This window comes from Theobroma cacao, chromosome 4, assembly GCF_000208745.1.
Source record: "Theobroma cacao cultivar B97-61/B2 chromosome 4, Criollo_cocoa_genome_V2, whole genome shotgun sequence".
In the NCBI taxonomy this organism is placed as follows: Eukaryota; Viridiplantae; Streptophyta; class Magnoliopsida; order Malvales; family Malvaceae; genus Theobroma; species Theobroma cacao.
Window position 1 is genome coordinate 6,743,642 of NC_030853.1, and position 26,260 is coordinate 6,769,901.

The 26,260-nt window shown below is 31.4% G+C and overlaps 1 long non-coding RNA gene across 1 annotated transcript; it reads right to left on the reverse strand.

The window, feature by feature from the left end:
* LOC108661736 lies at positions 2,107 to 6,832 on the reverse strand. Its single transcript, XR_001927513.1, has 3 exons — positions 6,554 to 6,832; positions 3,048 to 3,120; positions 2,107 to 2,333 (listed from the first exon to the last, which is right to left on the reverse strand). It is a non-coding gene; the product is annotated as an uncharacterized LOC108661736 (long non-coding RNA).

Sequence of the window (26,260 nt, forward strand, 5' to 3'; positions counted from 1 at the left end):
TCTAAGAGCCCAAAGGAACATACACAACATTTGAGAATTGTGCTTTGGAACCTAAGAAAGCATTAGTTGTATGCTAAGTTTTCGAAGTGATTCTAGTTGAATAAAGCCAATTTCTTAGGACACGTAGTGTCTGAACAAGGGGTACAAGTTGATCCTAGTAAGGTAGAAGCTGTGGAGAATTAACCAAGACCAACGTCTGTGACAAAAGTCAGAAGTTTCTTAGGTTTAACCAAATATTATAGACGTTTTGTGGAAGATTTCTTTAAGATTACATCCCTTTTGACAAGACTGACTCAGAAAAGAGTTAAGTTCAATTGGTCTGATGCATGTGAGGCTAGTTTCTAGAGGCTTAAGGCCTGTCTTACTCCTGCTCCAATGTTAAGCCTGTTGTTTAGGTTTGGAGGCTATAGAGTGTATTGCGATGCATCACGAATTTGATGGGGATGTGTGTTGATACAACATGGGGAAGTCATAGCATATGCCTTTCGACAACTAAAGAAGCATGAACAGAACTATCTTACGCACTACCTAGAGATGGCAACAATTATATTCGCTTTGAAAATATGGCTACATTATCTCTATGGTGAGACCTGTGAAATATTACCAATCATAAGAGTCTAAAGTATATATTTAAACAAAGGGATTTAAATATGAGACAGTGTAGGTGGCTAAAGTTGCTGAAAGACTATGATTGCACCATACCCTACCATCTTGGCAAAGCAAATGTGGTGGTGGACGTTTTGAGCCAGAAGTCGATGAGAAGTTTGGCACATATAATAGTGGAAAAACAATCTTTGGTGCAAAGTCTGTATGATCTAGGCAACATGGGAGTACATTTTAAGGTTAACAATTCAAATGCCTTGTTGGCGCACTTCAGAGTTAAACTGATGATTTTAGATTAAATTAAAGCTACCAAAGACCAAGCTAAATATTTGGTGAAAATATTTAGAGACATGAGGGAAGATAAAGCACAAGACTTTGTTTACAGCACTAATGGTTTAATGAGATATCTGTCACAAGTCTACGTGCCGAATATGGATGGTTTAAGAAACGAGATTTTGGAAAAGGCTCACATTGCAACCTATGCGATACATCCAGTAGCCATCAAGATGTATCATGTATCATTAAACATTCATAATCATGTGTGGAGGTATACATTCAATCATCTATGTGCATACATTGTAATCACATGCATGCAACCATAGGCAACATTAAACAGTTATGGAACTTCTCAATATAAATAGTGTAAGTGCAAATATATCATATATCACCAGAGTGCATAATCTCATGCACAGTATCATACAAACATTTATCAACACCCTCGGGTATCCATGAAGGCTCTCAAGCCATCCTTTGTAACATATAACATAACATTCATAAGTAAAATGCCTAACATTGGCTACAGCATCATAAACATGTTCATTATCCATAAACACAACCATAAATGAGACCAACCCGTCAATGAAACATGACTCGACTCACTAGGCATTAAAGGGTTGTTAGATACCTATCAATAAAGGATGAATAGATCACGTCACGATAACACTAGCTGTTAGCAATAGAGTTCTATCACTGATTTACAACAAAAATAAATAAGAAAAACAATGTGTGAGTTATAAAGATTCCGTGAGTGGATACAGTAAAAGGGGCAAGTTAAGGGGGTTAAAGCTTTTGCACAAATAAACTTTTATATAACCATACAAGTATGATCGTTTAAATAAGTATAATGAACTTGCAGGAGAATAATCATGCTTTCAAACAAGTTTCATAAATTCATTGGGAATATGTATCAAACCATTAAATCATAGAGTATTATGTTTAATAGCATTGGAAATGCTTCTACAACATTTGCAGTCTTATAATCCTTTGAAAACAAATTTGAGAGTAAACAATTTGTAATACACTCACAAAAGGCTAGCTAACGCATTAATCATCTCATATCATGGAAACAAGACTTACCTTTTAAAGCTCATCAACCATGCATTCGAAAGTCAAGGAATTCAAACTATTTGATCCCAAATCTCACACAACTTAACCTTACCTCTTTTTTTTTACAATGGACGAATATACCTTGTTCAATATTTCATGAATCACACCAATACAAACCATACACATCGCATTCAATAAATAAAATCAACTACATCATTTAACATTCATCAAATAACATTTGTGATGGTATTACCCCCGTCAACCATGGGCCCTATGATATAACTCCTATTGGCATGAATATGCACAAAAAAGAAATGGAATCACCACCTCACTCCCCTTTTCTCTTTAAAAGATGGTAATGGAATATCCTTCATTAGCTTATAAGATTTGTGATGATATAACCCCTGTCAACCATGGGCAGCAATCATTCATAAACTCATATTGTCTTTAAATGTTTAATACATAAATCACAATTGTTCATAAATTACATCATGTACATTTGGCATTCTATTGAGTCTCCATGCTCATATCATGTGGTATGTGGAAAGTACCTCATATACTTAGCATTTTAGCATTTAACATTATACTCATTCTCATAACATGGGATATATGGAAACTACCTCCCATGTTGTAACATAATTCACATTATAAGCCTATTCTCATTTAAGTGGTATGTGGCATTGACTTCACCTACAAATCAACATACACACAACATGTAGTCCTCCATAACTCATTTAATATGTGGAATTCATCATCACATAATCATAAAAATGATAGCATGCTTCAAGCATTTCATACATGTCTCATGGAAATGGTGGTTTGGTGTCAAACACTTGAAAGTACTTGTCCCCTATTGTTGAAAACTATTACATAATGGGATATTTAAATACATATTAGATTCATAAACAATTTTGAAAATTATTTGTGTCACTCACATAATAATCACCATCTTTGCAAATCATTTAATCATACTTTTGAAAATTAGTTAAAAGCCTCGAAACTCAAATCCTTCGAGAAACCATTCTTCAAGCAATAGTTCATCATGCAAAATCAAGCAATTCCATAAAAGTCATACTAACTTTACCTATTAAAATACTTGAAAAGGTGTATCTACTCACCTAATTGGAGATTCGATGACTAGCTTCAATTACAACTCCACTCCGATGGATTCCTTGAAGTTTTCAACCATTCCTAATCATTCAACAACATCACAATCATTATTAAGTCTAAAAAATTTGTTCTAGCACTTTCAAAACTAGTTGGATTCAACTAAAACTAATTTTCTAGCTTAAACCCACTATTACATTAACAAGATAATGCTTAAGAACCCATAATTCTTTCATCCTTACCTTAGATGAGTTTTGATGCTAAGAAAAATCACAAAATCCTTAAGTTCTAGTATTCAACAGAAAATCTAGGCATAAAATAACATCTTTAATTCTAGAAAAATCATAAATCAAAGATTTAAAGCTCAAAAATGTCATCTTTTCTTAAAAAAATTAAATCCAAGCTTTAAAATCATATCAAATTTATTAAGGGTTACCAACCCTCATTCAATTTGACATATTTATAGTAAGAGGTGTGAAACGTTTTTACCCTTTTTATTTTTCTAAAAAAATAATGTCATCTATTGATAAATGGAATTCAAGATTCTTTTAAAAAGCTCTCGGGCTATTATCTATCGATAAATGCGTAGCATCATCGATAGATGTTCTCCCATTTCTTTAAGCACTTTTCTGGGCTTGTATATATCGATAAACCTTGTCCATTTAGACTATTTTTTACATCAAACCTTATAAATCATTTTTTTGCATCAAAACATGAATTTTCCTAGTTTAAAACATAAGACATGCTTACTCACCTACAGATTTTTCTTACCTTGTCCTTTTATTTAAGGCGGGATTTCACAGGACTACAATCAAGTGTATTTTTAAATATCTTCATAGGATGAAGAATTACATGCTTGTTTATTCTAAAAGTAACCTTGTAGCAATTAGGTACACTAATTTAGATTTTCGATTTGATGTTGATTCAAGGAAATCGATATTAGGATCTATTTTCACCTTAGGAGGAAGAGCTATATTATGGATGAGTGTAAATCAATCTTGCATTTCAAACTCTACTATGAAGGCAAAACATGTTACGGCTTGTAAAACTGCAAAGGAAGCTATATGCCTTTGCAAGTTCCTTAAGGACCTTGAAGTGATTCCAAATGAAAACAAGCCCATTACACTTTATTGTGATAACAGTGGAGTGGTGGCTAATTCAAAAGAACCATGAAATCACAGAGTAGCAAAACATATAAAAAGGAAGTATCATCTCATTTAAGAGATCATATAACATGGAGAAGTGCTTATCATGAAAATTTCAACAGAAAAGAACCTTGCTAATCCATTTACAAAGACTCTGATACAAAAGAGCTTCGAGGTCACCTAGAAGGTCTTAGGATAAAGGATATGCCATACTTGCTTTAGGGTAAGTGGGAGATTGCTTGGAATTTGGGAATATGGTGCTCTAGAAAGCAAGTATATTCTCATGTTTATTTCCATTTATTTTATTTGTAATGAAAATACAATTTGACAATAATTCAAAGAGTTTGTTTTAAGTAAGCATTTATTGTCTATTTATAAATGTACCATGAATCTATTGAGATATTAAAATATATTTGTATGAAGAGTCATACATAAGAAACATATATTTTAATTGAATATCAAAAAATTGTTCACAGCCATATAATAAAGCAGGTCACTTTATTATGTTAAGGCTACAGTGTCCAAATTACTTCCAATATAAAGAATGTAATTCACTTCAAGGAAATGATAAGTCTTAAATCATCAAAATAGTTGACATTGAGTAATGACACTATATTTTGAACTTGAATCATGTGAGAATCAAGTTTAAGTTTGATCGTTACTGGAAACTTGATTTTGCACTTATGCATTCGCTTATGATAGATTCAAAATCTTGATGGATAATGGACTCATGTTTATCCCCTTATAATCTTTGATATGCCATGGGCATGATCATCATATTGCATTGATCTAGATGTCATATGTTGGGATTATAATTAAGGTGAGTATCAAGGAACATTTATCCAAAATATGGAGTTCGTAGGACTAACATCAATTCTAGTGATTTCAGAAAGATTGGCGATTAATCTAAGTTCAATGATTGATGAATTAGCTACTCATCATATCTAGATACTCAAAAGATTAGATCTAGAGTATTGGATCACCAATTGGATAAAATTTGAGACTTGGGGACAAAATTTGACCTAAAGGGTTAAATGATAATTTTGCCTTTTGTCATTAAATGATTATGAGGGTTCGCAACATAAAATTAGCAAATTGGACAACCAATATTAAATATTAAATATTGGATTATTTCTTGTAATTGTAGATAATCCAAGAGTGCAATCATGAATCTATGGTGGAGTGATTTCATGGTTAATAAACTTGAATTATCTTAATGAGATTAAGAATAATTCTAAGTTTATTGGAGTTTGGAATATCTACGTCCAAATAGATTCTCCATTTAGCTTCATAGAATTCAACTTGTTTAAATTGAAATGCATGTATTTTAATTGCTTAAATTAATGTACAAAATGGTAGCTTTATATGTTGTCTCAATTAAGACAAAAGTTATCTTAATTTAGACAAGAATTTATATGTTGCTTTAATTAAGACAAAAGTTGTCTTAATTTAGACAATAAAATAAGAGTTGTCTTAATTTAGATAAGGTACATATGTTGTCTTAATTAAATATAAGAGTTGTCTTAATTTAGACTAGAATGTATGTGTTGTCTTAATTAAGATAAGAGCTATCTTAAGTTAAGATAGTGTTGGAGGACTCTTGCAAGAGTAAATCTAGACATCCAAATTAATAAAATGGAGATTCCATGTTTGACTAGACTTTTTTATTTTAATATTAATTTTTTTATATAAAGATGGATAATAATAAAATAGAGTTATCATGGTGAAAGAAAACTCTTTTTCCTTAAAAAAAATTAAAGTCATATTTCCAGTAAAACTCTTTTTAAAAAAATAGTGATAGCCATAATTAATAAATCAAGAGACCAAATATTAATCAACTACCTTTTTCTTCATGGCTTTGATCTTTTTCTCTATGGATGCATCAAATATATCAAGAAAAATTAAAATACATGGCTTTCCTAATCACATCAACCAAAGGAAAATTTTAAAGACAATCAAAAAATAAGCATTGCGATGATAAGTCACCCTTATTGTTAAATAACCAAAAGGAAAAAGGTTACAAGTAAATTTCTAGAACAATTAATGTGGCAAAAACCTTAAACATTCATCATCACATACATTCATACATTGATCACATCAAGATAGTTCATAATATTCAAAGGTGCCAACCATGCATCATCATATTTATAGGAAACAAGATCTACAATTAACCATGCTCGGATACTAAATGTTGGGAGAGGATCTTTGAGCATAGATGTGTTTGAGTAAACCATGGATTTAAAAAAAAAAAAGGTTTCTTTATGGAAGCAAGCAATCCAAATACACAAGCGGAATTCACACATCATGCACATCACAAATCATATAATCACATCCATAATAAATCAAGAATCTAGAAAGAATGGTAAACATACATTTTTCTTACAAGCTTTTCAATTCTTGACTCCTTGTGAATTGTAGGAAATTCACCATCACACCAAAGATTCGATTTCTCAACCAAATCAACTTGCAACTTATTCTTCAAAAAGGGCTTCCAACTTGAACGTTGAGTGGACAAGGTGTGGAATAAAAAAAACTCAAGATGGTAACTAATCTTTCCTCTTTTTTCTTCCTAAAATTTTTGGCTAATTTTCTTTATGAAAGGACTCAAGAAAAATGGCCAAAAGATGGGAGAAAGGAAGAGAGAGGTTAGGCCTTTAATGGAGAAGGAGAGGTCCGACCTATACTGCTTGCAAGAGAGGAGTGATGAGGATAAGTTAGATTACCTTTTTTAAAAAATAAATTTCTCACCATTTGTTATAAGATTTCGTGACTCGAAAGTTTTATTAAAGTTAAAACTCCTTTTTGAATCAATCTTGACCATCCATTTAAAGTCATGGATGTATCATAGATACTCCATAATTATCAGAATTATAAATGAAGAATAAACAATTTAATTCTTTAATAATAATTTAGAATCCATGAGAAAATAGGACTCCTTGTTGAATAATAACTCTATTTTATTGTTATACATCTTTATTTAAAAAGAATTAATAATAAAATAAAAGAGTCCTAGTCAAACATGGAGTCTCCATTTTATCAATATGGATGTCTAAATTCACTCTAGCAAGAGTCCTCCAACATTATATTAACTTAAGACAACTCTTCTCCTAATTAAGACAACACATATATCTTTGTCTAAATTAAGACAACTCTTGCCCTTAATTAAGACATCATATGTACCTGGTCTAAATTTATACAACTTTTGTTTTCTTGTCTAAATTAAGACAACTCTTGTCTTAATTAAGACAACATATAAATTCTTGTTTAAATTAAGACAACTTTTGTCTTAATTAAGACATCATATAAAGCTATCATTTTGTACATTAATTAAGCAATTAAAAATACATGCATTCCAACTAAAATAAGTTGAATTCTACGAAGTTAACTAGGGAATCTATTTGGACATAAATATTCCAAACTCTAATAAACTTAGAATTATTCTTAATCTCATTAAGATAATTCAAGTTTATTAACCATGAAATCACTCCACCATAGATTAATGGTTGAACTCTCAGATTATCTATAATTACAAGAAATAATCCAATATTTAATATTTTATATTACTTGTCCAATTGCAGACCTTATGTTGCAAACCCTCATAACCATCTAATGATAAAAGACAAAATTATCGTTTTACCTTTTATGTCAAATTTTGCCCTTACTCTCAAATTTCATCCAATTGGTAATCCAATACTCTAAATGTAATCCTTTGAGTACCTAGATATGATGAGTAACTAATTCATCAATCAACTCAAATTAATCACTAATCTTCCTAAAATCACTATAAGTGATATTAATGCTACAAACTCCGTATTTTAGATCTATGTTCCTTATGCTTACCTCAATTATAATCCCAACATACGGAGTCTTGATCAACGCAATATGATGATCATGCCCATGGCATATCAAAGGCTATAAAGAGACAAACACGAGTATACTATTTATTAAAATTTCGATTCTATCATAAACGAATGCATAGGTGTGAGATCAAGTTTAAAGTAATGGTCAAACATAAACTTGATTCTTACATGATTCCAATTCACTTTACAATGTCATTACTGAAAGTCAACTACTTCGATGATTTGAGACTTATCATTCCCTTAAAGTGAATCACATTCCTTGCGTTGGAAGTAATCTGGACACTATAACTTTAACGTAATAAAGTGACCAGCTTTATTATATGATTGTGAATAATTTTTTAGATTCAATTAAAATACATGTCACCTATGAATAACTCTTCAGAATAATGTATTTTAATATTTTAATATAATCATGGTACCTTTATAACTGAAAATCCTGATTGGAAATGAGAAAACTCTTATTGGAATTGATTTCTTTCTTCAACCAACTTGACCAAATTTTAAAGCCCTATTAAAACAAACTTTCGGAGGACTTCGGAGGAGAAAACGAAACACTAGATACACAGCTGAGACTAAAGTTGCAAAGTCATTGAAGCTAAGAAGAATTTGAAGGATTCAAGGAGATTTAGACATCAAGAATGCAATCCTTGGTTTTTTGCTATCTTTTTGTTATTCTTTTATTCTCTTGGTTTTGTTTTTAATGTTTAAACTTTATTCAATGATGATGTGTGACTTGATGGGGAGCTAAACTTTTTATCTAAGATTATGATTGAACTCAATATGTAGTTTGATTTATTTGTTTCTCTTTTGTTTATGTTCGATGGATTTAAATTGTTTATTTTGTTCTATTTTTAATTCTTCTAATTGCCTGATCACCAATTAAATTGAATTGGAAACCTAGTTTAAACCTTGACGATGGAGATTTAGGTAAACCTTGAATAGAATAGCATATGATCGAATGCACTTAGTTGATTAGGTGGTTTGATTTGCATATAGGGTAGACATACACCTATAAGCCATACGTAGCCAAAATTAAAGCACGACCGTAATGAATCTTTCTTCAATTTAATTTGCATAGACATATAGTAAATTAATTGGGAGAATTATTTTTATGAGAAACTTGACAGAAGCTTGTAAATAATTTAGGATTCTAGGTTAGCAACTTAATCCATTAAACTAAGTTAAGAGAGAGAGATAATAATCAGATGAAGTATTGAGGGATATCATAATCTTAGGTCTGGTAGTTAAGTGAGTTTTATAAAACAAATTTACTATTTAATTTTAGTTTGAGTTTATTAGTTTAATTTTTCTTTTTAATAATTTTAAATTTAATTGTTTGGATAAGATTAAAGAGTTACAATTTTAGTAGTTAACAGTAAGAAGTAATTCAATTCTCTGTGGGATTGACACTCTACTCACCACTATATAATCTTTGCGATACATATACTTGCGTGAGTAGAAAATTAAACAACAAGTTTTTGGCACCGTTACTGAGGAATTGATTTTTAATTCTTTATTGTTAATATTAATACCAAGCATTCTTAATTTTAATCCAAACTTTTCTTTTCTTTAATTTTTCAGGTACTTTTTGGTTGTATGTGAAGAGCCCAAAATTTGAAAATTGTTTCTTTTGATCCAAAAATTGAAAAGACTTTTCGAAGACTTTGAAGGAAAAATAAAAAAATTTCTGCTTCAAGTAAAACAATGGCTGATTAACAAGAGGAAGGGAACAAGCCTTTGAAGGATTATGCTATCCCACAAGTACAAAATCTCCACTCTAGTATCCGAAGACCCTTTATTCAAGCCAACAACTTTGAAATTAAGCCATCAATCATTCAGATGATTCAGACTACTATTCAGTTTAGGGGTTTGCCTAATGAAAATCTGAATGCTCATATTGTAAAATTCCTGAAAATCTACAATACATTCAAGGCTAATGGTGTTACTATGATGCCATAAGATTGAGGCATTTCCCTTTTTCATTGATTGATAAAGCAAAGAGTTGGTTAAATTCGCTTCCTGCTGATCTTATTAATACTTGGGATGACTTGGCTTAAAAATTCTTAGTAAAATTCTTCCCACCGGCTAAGTCAGCAAAGATACAGAATGATATCACTTATTTCATGCAATTTCATTCTAAATCATTATATGAGGCTTGGGAAAGGTATAAGGATTTGATAAGAAGGTGTCCTCACCATGGATTACCTAAGTGGCTGCAAGTTCAAACTTTTTATAATGGTTTGCTAAGACCTTTTAGAACTACCATTGATGCTATCGCTAGAGGTCACTCATGAGTAAATCCATTGATGAGGCTTATGATTTGCTTGAAGAGATAGCTTCCAATAATTATCAATGGCCATCTGAAAGATTGGGTACAAGAAAAATTGCTGAAATTCATGAATTAGATGTTATAAACACTATTTCTACACAATTGGCTTCTCTCGCAAAGAAAATAGATAAACTTAGTGTTAATGCTATCTAGAACTCCTTTATAACATATGAATTTTTTGGGGAAGGACATTCCAATGAAAATTATCCCATCTATTTTGAGTCTTGTCAATTTGTTAGAAATAGGCAACAAAACAATCCCTATTCCAACATTTATAATCCTGGTTGGAAGAATCATCCTAATTTTTCATGGAATAACATCCAAGGGTCTTCATCAGCGGCTAAGTTAAACTTTCCTCTTGAATTTCCATCTGGAGCCCCTATGCCAAAGAAAAAGCCTTCAGTGGAGGATATGTTCGTGCAGTTCATGACAAAGACTAATACAATCATAACAAAAAATGATGCATTTATGACAAGGACTGATGCCTCCATTCAAAATCAAGCAACTTCAATTAAAAATCTTGAGACACAAGTAGGTCAACTTGCTAATGCTTTAGATACTAGGCCTCATGGTATCTTACCAAGTGATACTGAACTTAACCCAAGAAGAGAAGGTAAGGAACATTGTATGGCAATCACTCTTCCCAATGGAAAAGAGGTTAGTAATAAAGCTTTAAATTCTAAGATTTCAATTCAATCTGATGAGAAAGAAATTGAAAAAGATGCTGAAAAAGAAATTGTGGTTGAAAAATCTGTTGAAAATTCAATAGAAAAATCACAATTAAAATCTGCTCCCACACCTCTACCACCTTTTCCTCAACATTTTCAAAAGCAAAAACTTGACAAACAATTCTAGAGATTTCTTGAGGTATTTAAAAAGCTTCACATTAATATTCATTTTGCTAAAGCTTTAGAACAAATGCCAAGTTATCTTAAACTCTTGAAAGACATTCTGATCAAAAAGAGGAAATTGAAAGAGTTTGAGACAATTGCACTTACTAAAGAATGCAGTGCTATAATCTAGAGTAAGCTTCCACCAAAGCTTAAAGATCCAGGGAGTTTTTCTATTCCTTGCAGTATTGGTAGTTTAAAATTTCTAAAGCTTTGAGTGATTTGGGTGCTAGTGTTTCAATAATGCCTTTGTATACTTTTAGAAAACTTGGATTTCAAGAGATACAACCTATTATAGTTACCTTGCAATTTGCAGACAAAACAATCAAGCACCCAGTTGGGATTATAGAGGATGTTTTGCTTAAAGTTGGACATCTGTACATTTCGGTGGACTTCATTGTGCTCGAGATTGAAAATGATGTTGAAATTTCTCTTATTTTGGGAAGACCATTATTAGCTATAGCTGAAGCAATTATTGATGTGAAGAATGAAAAAATAACTTTCAGAGTTGGAGAGGGGGAAGTGGTATTTAATTTATTCAATGCAACTTTGTATCTTTATATAGATAGTTGCTATAAAATGGATTTAGTTAATGAGGGTAAAGGTAAGCCTAGTCCTTCACTTTCAATGAAGCAAGCGCCAACTCTTGAGACAAAACCACCAACACCACCACCTTCCAATCATTTTGACTTTGTGGTTGGACAGCAAGTAGTATTTTCTGATCCATAACTCCATCTTTTGCCATGAAATTTTAAACCATATTGGGGAAAAACCTTAAAAGTGGCAAAAATTCATCCTTATGGTGTTATCGAAATTTATAATGGGCTTACCGGAGCAGTCAAGGTCAATAAAGAAAGTCTTGAACCTTATAAAGTAATGCAAGAAGGGGTGCCATGGTCAAGCCAATGACTATAAAAAGAGCTTCTTAAAAGGCAACCCAAACACTCTAACTTACTTTCTTTATTTTCTTTTAATTGTTTTTGTTTATTCAATTATTAAATTATTAACACTTTCTTTTATTTTTATAGGTACATTTTAAAAAAACTTCACTTAAAAAAATTCCAAAAAAAAAATTTGAAGGGGCTTAGTGGGCAAGACCAACACAAGCCACGGCGCTTGCTAAGGGTGGCCGCGACCTCGCAGCTTTGGGAAATGAGGGCCACAACGCTCACTAGGGGTAGCCGTACCTCATGTTTTGGGCTACCACCTTTAGGCAGCCCATGAGAAAAAGAAAAGAGAAAATAGGTGAGGAGATACAAGTCAGCAGCAAGATAATAACTTGGGCTGCGACGCCCACCTGGAGTAGGTCACGGCCCCCCTGATGTGGGTTGCCAACAATGGGCAACCCACTACCCACTACCCATAACCCTTCCCCCCCTCCCCTTTTAATATGGGTTACCAACAAATGGTAGTCCATTACCCAATAAAACCTGTTTTTCCTTTTCAATTATCTTTATTTTTATTATTTCTCTACATTAATCTTTATTTATTTTCTTTTTGTAGTAAAAAAAAAATCCTTTTAGAAGTAAGAATGAGGAAGATGATAATAAGGATAGATGTAAGACCCCAACCTCTATAGGCTCGTAACTAAGCATAGATGTAATAATACGATATAGGGGTAATTTCGTCATTTTCTCTAATAAGCTCCCAAAAGAAAGTTTTACGATATTTTAAGGTCTAAATAAGTATAAGACTGCATAAATGATGTTTACTGATGAAAATACGAAGAAAACTAGAAGTTTCAACAATTTTCATAACAGGGGCAAAATGGTCATTTTTCACATCGGGTTAAAATTTTAAGTTTTTATGAACCCGAGTATGTTTAGACCATTATGGACCTTGCCCCAGTGTTAAAAGAGCAAAAAGATTGCATAAAAGATTAGAGGAGAATAAGTAAATTGGTGGAGGGGCAAATTGGTAATTTTAAGGGAATGGATAAATTTGGCCTATAAATATCTTGAATTTCCAGCAGCTTCTTGAAATTTCCAGTAGCTGTCTTCTTCTTCCCTTCTCCTCTCTCACATTTCTTCAATTCTTCCATAAGAGTTTTCTTCAAGCTTCCATAACTTTCTCTCTCTAGCTCCAATTTTCATGCTTTTGGTGTACTCTTCCAAACCCTTATATTCTTTCATCCTCTCACTTTAAAACCCTTCAAAAATCTGGTTTTCATACTTTCTCTCACTAGTTGGACGTTTTAGAGAGAGAAAGAGAGAGTTACCCAATTGATTTGGAAGCAATTGGAAGAGAATTTGACTACAAAGGAGCCTTAGGGTAAGTGATGAATTAAGCTTGGTTTTTAGCTGCAGAAAATGGCTAGTAATTGGGTTTTATGAGCTGTTTATTGTTGATTATGTTCATTACTTTTAGTGATTAAGATAGTGAACATAAATTGCCATTTAATGTGGCAATTGAAAGCTAGTTTAGAGATAGCTTTTAGGGGTCATAGTGTGTAAATTGACCTATTGCTTATGCTAATGTGATCCTAGGTTTTAAGAAAGCCCCATCATCTCATTTGGATAATTAGGGGAATTGGAGTCATCTAAAGGCTTTATAATCAATTGGTGAGTGGACTACCTTCAAAACTTGTTTTGGGAAATATAATGTATTTGCCACCCATATGAATGAATTACCAAGTTTTTCATAAAGACAAGTGCCTTGGGAACAAGCTTTTGCAAAATGGTTTTATATTGTGATATGTGAATGCTATGGATTCATGCACTATTGTAGTATGATGATATATAAATGTGTGTGTTGTGCATGATGAATGATATTGTGTATAATGACTGTAACCGTGTGTGTGCACGATGTGGGGGGATGCACATGCCGGTGATGATGGTGGCGTGAGAGGTGGATGATGATAGTGCCCGTGTGCACGATGTGGGGGGGATGTACACGATGGCACTGATTGTGCACGATGTGGGGGGATGCACACGATGGTGCTTGCTACGTGCACGATTTGGGGGGATGTACATGAGCCGGGTGTGTTTATGATGATGTTGATGTTTATCTATGTAATTATGCATATCTAGACTTATGAAATGAAAACTTATGAATGTGATATGTGATTGACATATATGAGAAATTTGATACATTGCACTTTGGAAATTTTCATGTGCTATATGTTGATTTTGTTGGTTTAGCAGGATGGCCTTTTTGTTGAGTGAGGGAAACGCTTCTCTAGTTGCTCTGTTTTCGCTGCAGCGAAATTCATTCTCGCTGCAGCGAGAAACTCTCGAGTTTGAGAACTTTCACCAGAATTGGTTCTCGCTGCAACGAGAATGTATTTCGCTGTAGCAAGATAGTCATCGTAGCTTCTCGCTGTAGCGAAAAAGGAATCTCGCTGCAGCAAAAAACTCTCTATTTCATCAGTGAAATTTCGCTGCAACGAGAAATCTTCTGTTTTTGGGTTACAATTTCACCGCAGCGAGAAAAAATCTCGCTGCAGCAAAAAACCTTCTGTTTTGGTCTCCTATTTTGTCCAATTGCTACCCTATCTTTCACTTTTTTACTACCATATCAGAGCATGGACTTCCTACATTAACGATTAAATGAGTTAAGTTTAAAGGGAGGAGGTTCAGTGAGAAATCCTCGGCCAGTTGAGAAACCCTCGTTCGACTAATAACTAAAGCCCAACGTCGCTACAGCGGAAAGGCATTCATTCTTCAAATGGTTCGTTATGTATGGGTTCATGATTTTCAAATAATTAATCATTTAAGGGCTTGATGAGGGGTTTTTAATAAGAATATAAACAAATTGCATTGTTTTGAAAAAGAATGCATCATGATTTCATTAAAGATTCCTTATGGTATGCTTGTTCCCTTCCTTGTTCACTCACTGGGTTTATACTCACCATTTTCAACTTCATGTTTTCAGATCACGAGGCAGCCGGTAACTAGGATGAGATGTCCTTATAGACTTGTACACATCTTTTGGTAGGTGTCTCGGCATTCAATAGCTGTACATTCGTCCGAGTCCCTCCGCTGGAAATCGAGTCTTCTTTTTTGATGTATAGATAAACTTGATGTAAATTATTGAGATACATGTTGTAGATAATATATGTATATTTTAAATGAGTAATGCCAATACTAGTTAGCAATGTCTATCAATATTTTGATTTAAAGTTATAAATTGTGACTTAGCAATATTTGATGGAATGATGAGTGGAATAGATAGATAGGCTTGCTCGGGCTTAATGGACTACGTCTATTGGGCCCTTGCGCCTGTCATGACCCGAAATTTGGGTCGTGACATAGTAGTAGTAGTAACTATATTTGTTTTAGTTTTCATTAACTATATTTGATTTCATAAGTTAGTTTCTTTTCTATGTTTTGCTCGAGGACTAGCAAAATATTAAGTTTAGGGGTGTGATAACTCTATGATATAGAGTTATTTGATCTTAATTTTGATAGTGATTTAGCTTAATTCTTGTAGTAATGCATAGAAATTAGTAGGTTTTATTTAAATTATTTTAGGTTAGTTATTTTAGGTGAGTCAATCTAATCTATCATAATTTTATGCTTAATTTGGTGTTAATGTGGTTAAAGATAAGTTGGTATTGATTTATTTGTGCTTTTGTAGGTGTTTGATGAAAGAAGAGTTTTAATGGAAGAAAAAGGGCAATTTCAAGGTGCAGACTTGCACTGCACATATTTTGGTATTTTGACCATAACTCTCTCTACAGAGCTCCAAATAAAGTGATTCTTGAACTATTGGAGCGATAAGAGAAAAATATACAACTTTTATGTTTACCACCTAGTTCAATTCGGCTTGGAAGGAGGTCAAAATTGTCAAAACTCTTGTCAAACTTGATGTATTGTAGCAGTCCTAGAACAATTATGATTTTTGCCATTTAAATGGTCTAGGCCATGACTTTGGACGTAGTAGGCTGCGGCCCACATAGTCTGATAAGGAAATCCTGATTGGAATTGACTTCTTTCTTCACCCAACTTGGCCTAAATTCAAAGCCCTATAAAAACAACCTTTCGGAGGACTTTGGAGGAAAGAACGAAACACCAGATTGATAGCTGAGAGTCGAGCCACAAAGTCATTGAAGCTAAAAAGAATTTGAAGGATTCAAGGAGATTTGGAGATTAAGCATGCAATCCTTGGTTTTTTCTATCTTTTTGTTATTCTCTTATTCTCTTGGTTTTGTTTTTAATGTTTAAACTTTATTCAATGATGATGTGTGACTTGATGGGAAACTAAACTTTTTATCTAAGATTATGATTAAACTCAATATGCAATATGATTTATTTATCTCTCTTTTGCTTATGTTTGATAGATTGAAGTTAATTATTTTATTTTGTTCTTAATGCTTCTAATTTCCTGATTACCAATTAGATTGAATTGGACACTTAGGTTAAACCTTGACAAAGAAGATTTAGGTAGACCTTGAATAGAATAGCGTATGATCGAATGCACTTAGTTGATTAGGTAGTGTCATTTGCATATAAGGTAGACATACAACTATAAACCATACATAGCCAAAATTAGAGCACGAACTTAAAGAATCTTTCTTCAATTTAATTTGCATGGACATGTAAAAAATTAATTAAGAGAGGTATTTTTATGAGAAACTCAACAAAGGCTTGTAAATAATTTAGGACTTTATGTTAGCAACTTAATCTATTAAACTAAGTTAAGAGAGAGAGAGATAATAATCAAATGAAGCACTGAGGGATATCATAACCTTAGGTTTGGTAGTTAAGTGAGTTTTATAAAACAAATTTACTATTTAATTTTAGTTTGAGTTTATTAGTTTAATTTTTTTTAATAATTTTAAATTTAATTGTTTGGATAAGATTAAGGTGTTACAATTTTGGTAATTAATAGTAAGAAGTAATTCAATTCTCTGTGGGATCGACACACTACTCACAACTATATTATCTTTACGATACGTAAACTTGCGTGGGTAGAAAATTGAAGAACATTACACCACTCTTCAAATTTAAGAATCGAAGATATCAAATACCAATTTAGCTACAAAGAGTTATGTGAGGAAAGGTGGAAAGTAGAATGTTGCTGTACTTGATGAATAATTTTTTTCCATAATTATTTTGCATTGTGACTTTCATAAGAACCATTCTTTGAACCAGGTCGACTATCACTATTTGGTCAGCCGTTACATAGCTTTAGTTTTATCTTTCATAATCAAAATAAATCATGTTTCTATAAATTTGAATGTTGTGCTTTGTCTTCAAATTGTTCACCTTATTGTAGTGATAGTTGAAACACTTTATGTACCAACTCAATTTTGTGAATGCTTTAGGCCTTCTAAGAAAGTAAACACACAAACTACTATCTGATGCCAAATGACCCTTTCACTTATAAATTTCGTATTTCAGTTGGGGTTAAGCTTAATTTGGAAAAGATTGTATTGATAAAAGAAAATATTGATCATGAAAAATATAGGTACAGTTTTAGTTTTATATATAGTTTTCTGTCTACTTTGAATCTGTTATAAACTTTTATGTCTTGGAACTTGCTTTCCTAACTTCGACAAAAATTAAATGAACTCTATATTTTTCATTTTTTCTAAATGCTTTTTATAGTTGGAGCTAAAAGACGATTCAGAACAAATGGATGTCATAGCATTCGGACGAACAGTAGAAAAACTCATAGAGGCAACAATAACCAAACTTGCAACGGTAAAAACCATCCATCAAATGATGCCAGAACATTAATTAATCAAACAAAGATATTAACAATAGGTCTTACCTCAAACACGGCCAAAATAGGAATCGCAAATTTCAAGCTGTATGACTGTGGTGAGAACCGAAATGAACAGTCTCTTAATGCAAGTGATGCAAGCCCATCTGAATTTGTTCCTTTACAAATTGCGCTTGAACAATCTCAACATCACCTTCCACCATCTCTAACCAACAACCAAGTTGTGAAGGAGCTTTTCCTTGAAACAACACCTCAAAAAGAACCTACCACCAGCCTTACAGAACAATCGCCAACCAAGAAAACAAAAATTGGGTAATTTCAACTCTTTTCCCCACATGTATTCAATCACATTGCAAAAAAAAAAAAACATAATAAAATCAAAGATGTCAATTATTTCTCTAAAACTTCAATGATTGCTGTATTTTTGCCATCAAATACAGTAATGCACTTACTATATATAGTGTATTATGAAACCCCTAAATTTTTTAAGAGGGTAATTGTATAAATCCCTAGATTAGCTTGGACATTTATCACACTTGATTTCTTTTATTGGTTATAATCCCTTTCACGTATTCTTTTATCCTTTATGGCTAGCACCTTGGTTGGCTATTATTGTTGAAGTAGAAATTTTTCTAAGTTTGTAAGGGGTCAAAATATATGATTTTTATAAAATAATCTATTGAAAATAAAAAAGGCAGTAATTATTCCCTTGATATTGAGATAACCAAAAATTATTTTTTCATAATTTTTAAAGTACATTTGCTATAGTGAATGAGAGTCACAAATTTAATTTTAGTTTAACCTTTTTTATTTTGTTCTTGGAACCAAAATTTAGATTTTGATTCTTTTGGAATTTGATTTTTTTATATTTTTATTGAGAGTAAATATCTTAAGTAAATTGAGAGTAAAAAGGAAAAAAATAAAAATAAAGACATTTACCTAAATGGTATTAAATGTAAGTAAGCTTGGGACATATTAAGGACACCCATAGTGCATTCTAGTTAAAATTTATTAATAGATTAAACCCAGAAAAGGGTTCTAATGAACATCTATCGATGGATTATGGACATCTATTGATAGATAGCTTCTAGACCCCCTAATCTATCGATATATGGCTAAATTTATTGATTGATGACGTTGATTCTAAACTCCAAATTCTAACAAGATCGAGGGAGATTCACCAAAGCTAGAAAATTAGATTTCTAAGTATTTAACTAATTAAATTTGAAACTAAACAGTAAAAACGTGTACTCTTACCTCAATAACGTTTTCCCAAGCTTATATTAGCTCCAAGTTGCTCAAAAAATCCATTTAGGGCCTTAGGGTTTTAGGGTGGAAGAGAGAGAAGGGGTTTAGGTTTTATTTTTAAATAGGAAAAATGGCCTGAGACCCTTTTATTTTTTCCTTCCTTCAGTAATGTATTAATGCATTTAGAAATGAATCGACACATTTGCATAGATTTCAGGCAGAATGCTCACTACCTTAAATGTATCGATTCATGAGGGGAATCTATCGATACTTCTTCCCCTAAGTGCCTTTTGGGTGCTCTTTGTTTCAAATCTATCGATACATTTGGACAATGTATTGATAGATGTTCATCTCACCAAGAATATATCGATACATTAAGGAATATATTGATACAATTTCTTCAACATGTCTTATATTGTTCATCCTGCCAAGAATGAATTGATATATTTGGGGATATATCGATACATTTTCCTTTGTAGGCAGTTTTTAACTTTTTTAACTTTCCAAAAATCCAACTTAACAGCCCAAATTCATCCCCTGTTAATATCACACCTCAAATGAATCATATAACTCAAATCCATATACATATATCTCCAATTATCACATTAAATTCAAATCAAAACCTCAAGTTGTAAGATTTATCACATATTTTCACAAATTTTGCCTAAGTGTCACTAGGCATGAGTCCACATACTAAGTCATATTAATCTATCATCAAAGTCCTCAAATGCATTAAATTCAAATATATTCTTCATAATTACATCGAAAAATTGGGGGTGTGGTATTAGAGCAAGGTCGTGGGTTCGACTCTCAAGGTTATTGCTAGGTGGAGATTGTTGGGTATGGGACCAGCAATCACCCTTTGAATCAACCTAGGTTGTATAGGTGACCGAGAACAATTAACCATAACTAGCCAACCCGCGATGCTATAATGGCGCAACCCTTAATGCCCATTGGCCATTTAGCTTTGGGTTTTACAATATTAGTGTTAAGGGGATTAAGTTATGCCTCTACCATCAGCTATAGCTTTTGGTAGAAATGATAAGCACTTGATCTTGAAAACAAATTGTTAGCATTGAAATATCTTATGCTTTGATTTAACAAAATTGCATGATATCTTAGTTTTAATGGCAACATTTGAAATTGTCAAAATCATGCTTTTCATCCTCCTAAAGTCGTACAAATTTGAAAACCCATTCATACTTAGAAAACATCACAAAGCTTTCAAACATGAGTATTTAGCTTGAGAAAACATAGAGCAAAGATGTCTTAGCTTGATATCTTATCATAAAGGAGATACAGTTGAAGTTAAGTGCCAAAATGATAAGAAATCTTGAGGAAACAAAGCTTAGAACAAGGCCAAATGATCTAAGGACAGAATGGATGAGAAGTTCTAGTCGATCTTAGAAGTGGCCCTAGTTGATCCTATGGCAGAACTGATGAGAAAACCTAAAAATGCACAGCCCTAGTTGATCCTATAAAGGCTGTAGTCGATCCTCAAAGAGAGGTAGTCGACTATCAATGCCTAAAATTCAAAAATGCATGCTCTCGTTAAGATGATCGAGTAGATGAAGCTGATATTCGACTATAAAAGCCATAATTTGAGATTTTCAAAGAATATAGTCGATCCTAAAAGTTTTATAATCGATCCTAGGGACTCAACAATGGCTAGATTTATTTCAAACTTGTGTCTAATAGTTCCAAATCTCCTTGCAAGTATAAAAGGCTGCCTTTGACTCATTTTGATGTAAAATAATACAAAGAAACACATGGAAAACCCTAGAGAGAAAATTCAAAATTCTTATACCTCTTTAGACATCATTTTAGCCTTCCTTCAAGCATTCATCAACTTGCAAATCCTTGAGTTGATATTTGTGAGAGCATTTCTTGTCTTTGTACACAAAAAGCTTAAACTTTCAGTACCCAGCTTTTGTGAGGCAAATTTTTGCTATTACTCATTTGTACACACATTTGTAAATGATCTAACTTAACCTTGAAAGTTAATGTACATGTTTGTGGTTAAGTCTGGTAAAAGTCACTTTGTGGGTTATGCTTACTCTCTTTAAAAGGCATTTGTGGGTGGTGCTTGCTCCCCGTTAAAGGGCATTTGTAAGTTTCATTTGATTCCATGAAAAAACTATTGTAAAGGTTATCGTTTGATCCCATTAAAAAGCATTTGTAAGGTTTTAATGATTAATCTGTTAAAAAGCACATTTCCTTTAGTGGATTCTAAACTCTTTGGTAAGCCAAGGGAGGGGACATAGGCATTTAAAAAAGCTGAACCTCTATAAAAATTCTTGTGTCTTAATTTACTTTTGTGCATTATGATTTATTGTTGATATTTGCTTTAAAGAAAAATCACTTGCTTTGTGTTCGACACAAGAAGAAAATTTGTTTTTAAAAAGGGGTTATTGTTCATTGAGCTTGTAAAGAAATTTTTTAAAATACCAATTCACCTCCCTCTTTGTATTTATTGCATTAAGCTTACTACACTAACATACCTGTATATATACTGTTTCTTCTTTACTATAATATTTTTTTGGAATCTAACAAACTTATAGTAAATCAATTTGACTATACTGAAGATTTTGTGTCATGATTAAATGATATCCAACTCTTATTTATTTATTATCTTTAACTACTAATAAATTTATTTATCAATATCCTTCCAACACCTGCATAGCATTTTCATTAAATTTGTCTTCCTTTCCACTTTGACGTTTATATTTTTCATTTATGGTTTATAGATTTGCTACTACTCAGATTTTGATTTTGATTTAATATTTACTTTATTCTATTAATTCATACATGTTTGACGCCTTTTGTTTAACTTTGTTATCACTTTCTTGCTTTCTACAGATTTTACTCTTTGTTTGTTGGTATTGTTGTTCTATTTTTTTGCAACACACAATATACGTTTCATATTGTTGTGTCATGCTTACTTTCACGTATTAGTTTTATTGCTTACTTTCACTTGTAGACTACAATTGTTCAATTGCAACTTCACAAATCACTTAAGTAGCCAAATGCATTTATTGTTTTTTAGTTTTAAAATTTGAACCTGCAGACAAAAGCGTAACCATGTAGTTGCTAAATATTGGTACTGTCCATGCATATTTAACTACAATTTCGCAAACCAGTTAAGTGATACTATTGTTTTCCTACATACAATTGTTATTACAATTGCATTTTGAATATAATATTCCTATTATGCACATGTATTTTTTTCACAATCTCCAAGAATTTCACATTTTAAAGTCTTTGTATATTACTATTAACTTTTGACAAGTTATCATTTACAATCCAATGAAATACTAAAGTAAAATGTTGTTCTATTTTTTTTGCAAAATACAATATACGTTTTATACTGTTGTGTCATGCTTACTTTCACAGATTAGTTTTATTACTTACTTTCACCTATAGACTACAATTGTTCAATTGCAATTTCACAAATCACTTGAGTCACAAAATGCATTTATTGTTTCTTAGTTTTAAAATTTAAACCTATAGACAAAAGCATAACCATGTAGTTGCTGAAGATTGGTACTAGACATGCATATTTAACTGCAATTTTATAAACCGGTTAAGTTATACTATTGTTTTCCTATATACAATTATTATTAAAATTGTATTTTGAATAAAATATTCCTATTATGCACTTGTATGTTTTTTTCATAATCTCTAAGAATTTGACATTCTAAAGTTGTTGTATATTCCTATTAACTTTTGACAAGTTAGCATTTATAATCCAATGAAATATGAACAGAAAATGTTGTTCATGCAATACAAGTCAACATCTAAGAAACCAGTGTAAAATATCCCTAAGCCTGCTACAAGCCTTTTATTCACCTTTTGTTATTTCAACAATTGCAAATCAAAATGGTTTCTCTCTTTTGTATGAAGGTAGCAACCTAGCACAGACGTTGTTAAATATTCACCACTCAAGTGCAAGCTTTTCATTCAGCTTTTGTATATAACAAACTCCACAAAAAAACTTATTGGCAATTACACAATAGGAAACTTTCTCATTTTTTTTATGAAGGCAACAACACCACCAATGCCACAAAAATGGCTACAAATACAATGCTTATATCTTTTGTAAGAAAATATTTTGTAATATCTAAAATGTTCGCCAATAATTTTATATGTTGATGAAATTACCATTGCATATCTGTTTCTCAAAGTATCCTAAACTAAATTTAAAAAAAAATTAGTGCATCTCAAGCATAGTGCACGAGCACCACACTAATTATATCAATTAGTTTTAGTTTTTAAATAGTATGATTCTTTATAATTTACATATAATAAACAATAAGGTTAGTAATAAGACCAATAATCGATGAGTTAAACATTTATAATTATTAAGTCATTTCAAGTCAAGCTAATAGATATCTTAATTCTTTATTTTTCGGTTAGTATTCAAATGGTCAAATGTTAATGCAAATCAATATTTTATTACTAAATTTTAAATATCAAGATTGTTGATTTCTTATTGTTGCAAACTTTAATTAATATTATGCAAATTTCTTGACCAATGAGATTTATTAAGTTATTTTTCAAGTTAAGACATCTTCTTTCTTCCTTAATACCAAAATGGCAAAAATTATCAAATGTTAAAATTAAAATAATAATATTATATCAATTGTTTAAATATCATGATTGCTATTATGGAAAGGTAAACTAGTAAATATTATACTATTACATAGTGTACTTATTAAATTAGTGTTTGTTTGATTTAGCTTTTTTCAATTTATCTACCTTTTAAAAGCAAAAGCCAAGCCAAATAGAAATTTTGAGAAACTCTTAAAAAAACAGTTTTTTTTAAAGAAAAAAATAAAAAAAAGTTTAAAGAAAAGATCCAGAGAAAACTTTATCTTCTCTTCTTTTAAAATACGCCAACTTTTTAATAAATACCCTTCTCTTTCAATCATTCTCCCTTTCCTCTTCGATTTTTTGCAAATTACCATTTTTCAACTTAAAATCACAATCTCCCTCTTCTTTACCTCTCTCTACAAAGATAACTAAAAAAAAAACAAAAGACCCAGCAACAGAATAACAAAATTTAGGATTCAGAGAAAAGAAAACTCAAAATTCAAAATTGCATTCAAGTACTATTTAAAGGTTTTTTTCTTTTTCACAAAAAATCTAATTTATTACTACTATACTAATTTGAGAGTTGTTTCGTTTCTTTTTAGATTTCTTTAATTTTAACATCTGAAATCATATATAAACTCAAAACAAACTTGTTCAACTTTAGTTTATTAAGTGATTGAAGATGGCATAAATATTATTTATGATAGTTTTAACCAAAATTAGAGCTTATATAATTTATTTAGCCAAACAATTACCAAACAGTTTTAGCTTAATTTTAAAAACTATTATTTTTCATAAGAGCTTTATAATAGCTTTTAAGCTAAAAAAAAAGTTAGGCCAAACACTTCATTAGACATTTGTTTATAAGACTATTTAATATTAATGTCTATAATTTATATCCATAAAAAAACTTAAATATTAGAAAAAATTCTTAAAAAATTATAATGACTAAAAAGATAAAAATAAAAAAACTCACAAAATTGATAGGTAGTGTATAAATAAAAGGCTAAACACCCAAATAGGCTATTAAATTATACTAAAAAAGTAAATTAAATCCATATCCTTTTATTGTGTTCAGTTAAATCCCTAAACTTCTATTTTGAGTCAAATAAGTCCCTTTTACTCACTGTTGACTAATTTTTATTAGTTAATAGTATAATTGGCACTTTTATATCATATCATTGACTACGTGGTAAGTTGACATATCATTTTGATGATATCACTATCACATGACAGATGATGTGTTCTTAAATGTTCCTAATTAGGAATTATGTGTTTAAATTTTTGTCCATCTAAATGTCCAAAAATATTAGCTCAATGATTAATAAAATAAAAAAAATAATTACTTTTTTCCTTAATTTATTGGTTTTAGGATTTCAAACAAAAAAAAACCTAATTACTTTCTTTCCTAATATAATAGAACAAAGTTTGTATTTAAACAAATGAAATCATCTAATTTAGGGTTTAAACCCAAATCTCACTGATCATCTTAAAGACCAAAATCCAAATAAATTTTTTGAATAACTTCAGAGATCAAAAAACCAATATTCATGAGCTTTTATCATTTTCAATATCACGTTCTCACATATTAGAATGCTATAAACTTATTGAACATTGATCTCTCCTTAAGCATTGAATTGTTTGCTTGTCCAATTTTGATCATGGACTCCAATAGTTGTAATTTGTCTTTGAAGCCTCTCTCAAGCAAAGCAAAGAAAATTAGCAAATTAGAAAACCATACTTTTTTTTTGTCTTTGAACCTCTCTAGTAGACAAAACCAAAGGAAGAACAAGGAAGACTTTCTTTGAAATAATTGCATGGTTTTCACACCCTTCTTCATTAATGGTCTTTAGCTTTGGACAAGTTGAGGATCTTCTTCAATAAATGAGAATAAATGAGAGGAGGGGCATGTCACGACCCGAAACTCCCCATCGAGCCCGTGACAACCGCCGCGAAGCCTCTACAAACATTCTTCACCTCGAATGTCGATCGAAACCTCGCAAGGCTCTCGTATCAACTTTCGCACTTCCCCGATGAGCAATAGTTATCAAATAATCAAAATACGAAGGATTACAAATCATTTCCAAATCATAACATAACATATTTTTTTTTGGATCACAGGGGCATTTTGGTCATCTTTGTCGAAAACTTCGAAACTTGCTAAAAATGTAGTTGGTAAGCCGAAAATATATATTTAATGATTTAAAAAAAATTAAGTATCTAAAACATTCATTTGAAGTGAAAATTTGACCATTTGAATATAATAAAAATATTCAATAAAATAAACTATTTTCTTGTAAAAAAATTTTCATAAAACTATCGGTACATAATTCTTATAGCGTAAAAGATAATTATATTCATATATACTATAAAGCAAATAACCAAAGTATAAAATTTCTTTTACAGTGACACGTGGGCCCACATCTAACCAAAATGCATCGGAAGCTGGAAACCTACAGCTTTTACCGATTCGAGTCCAAATGAAGGTCC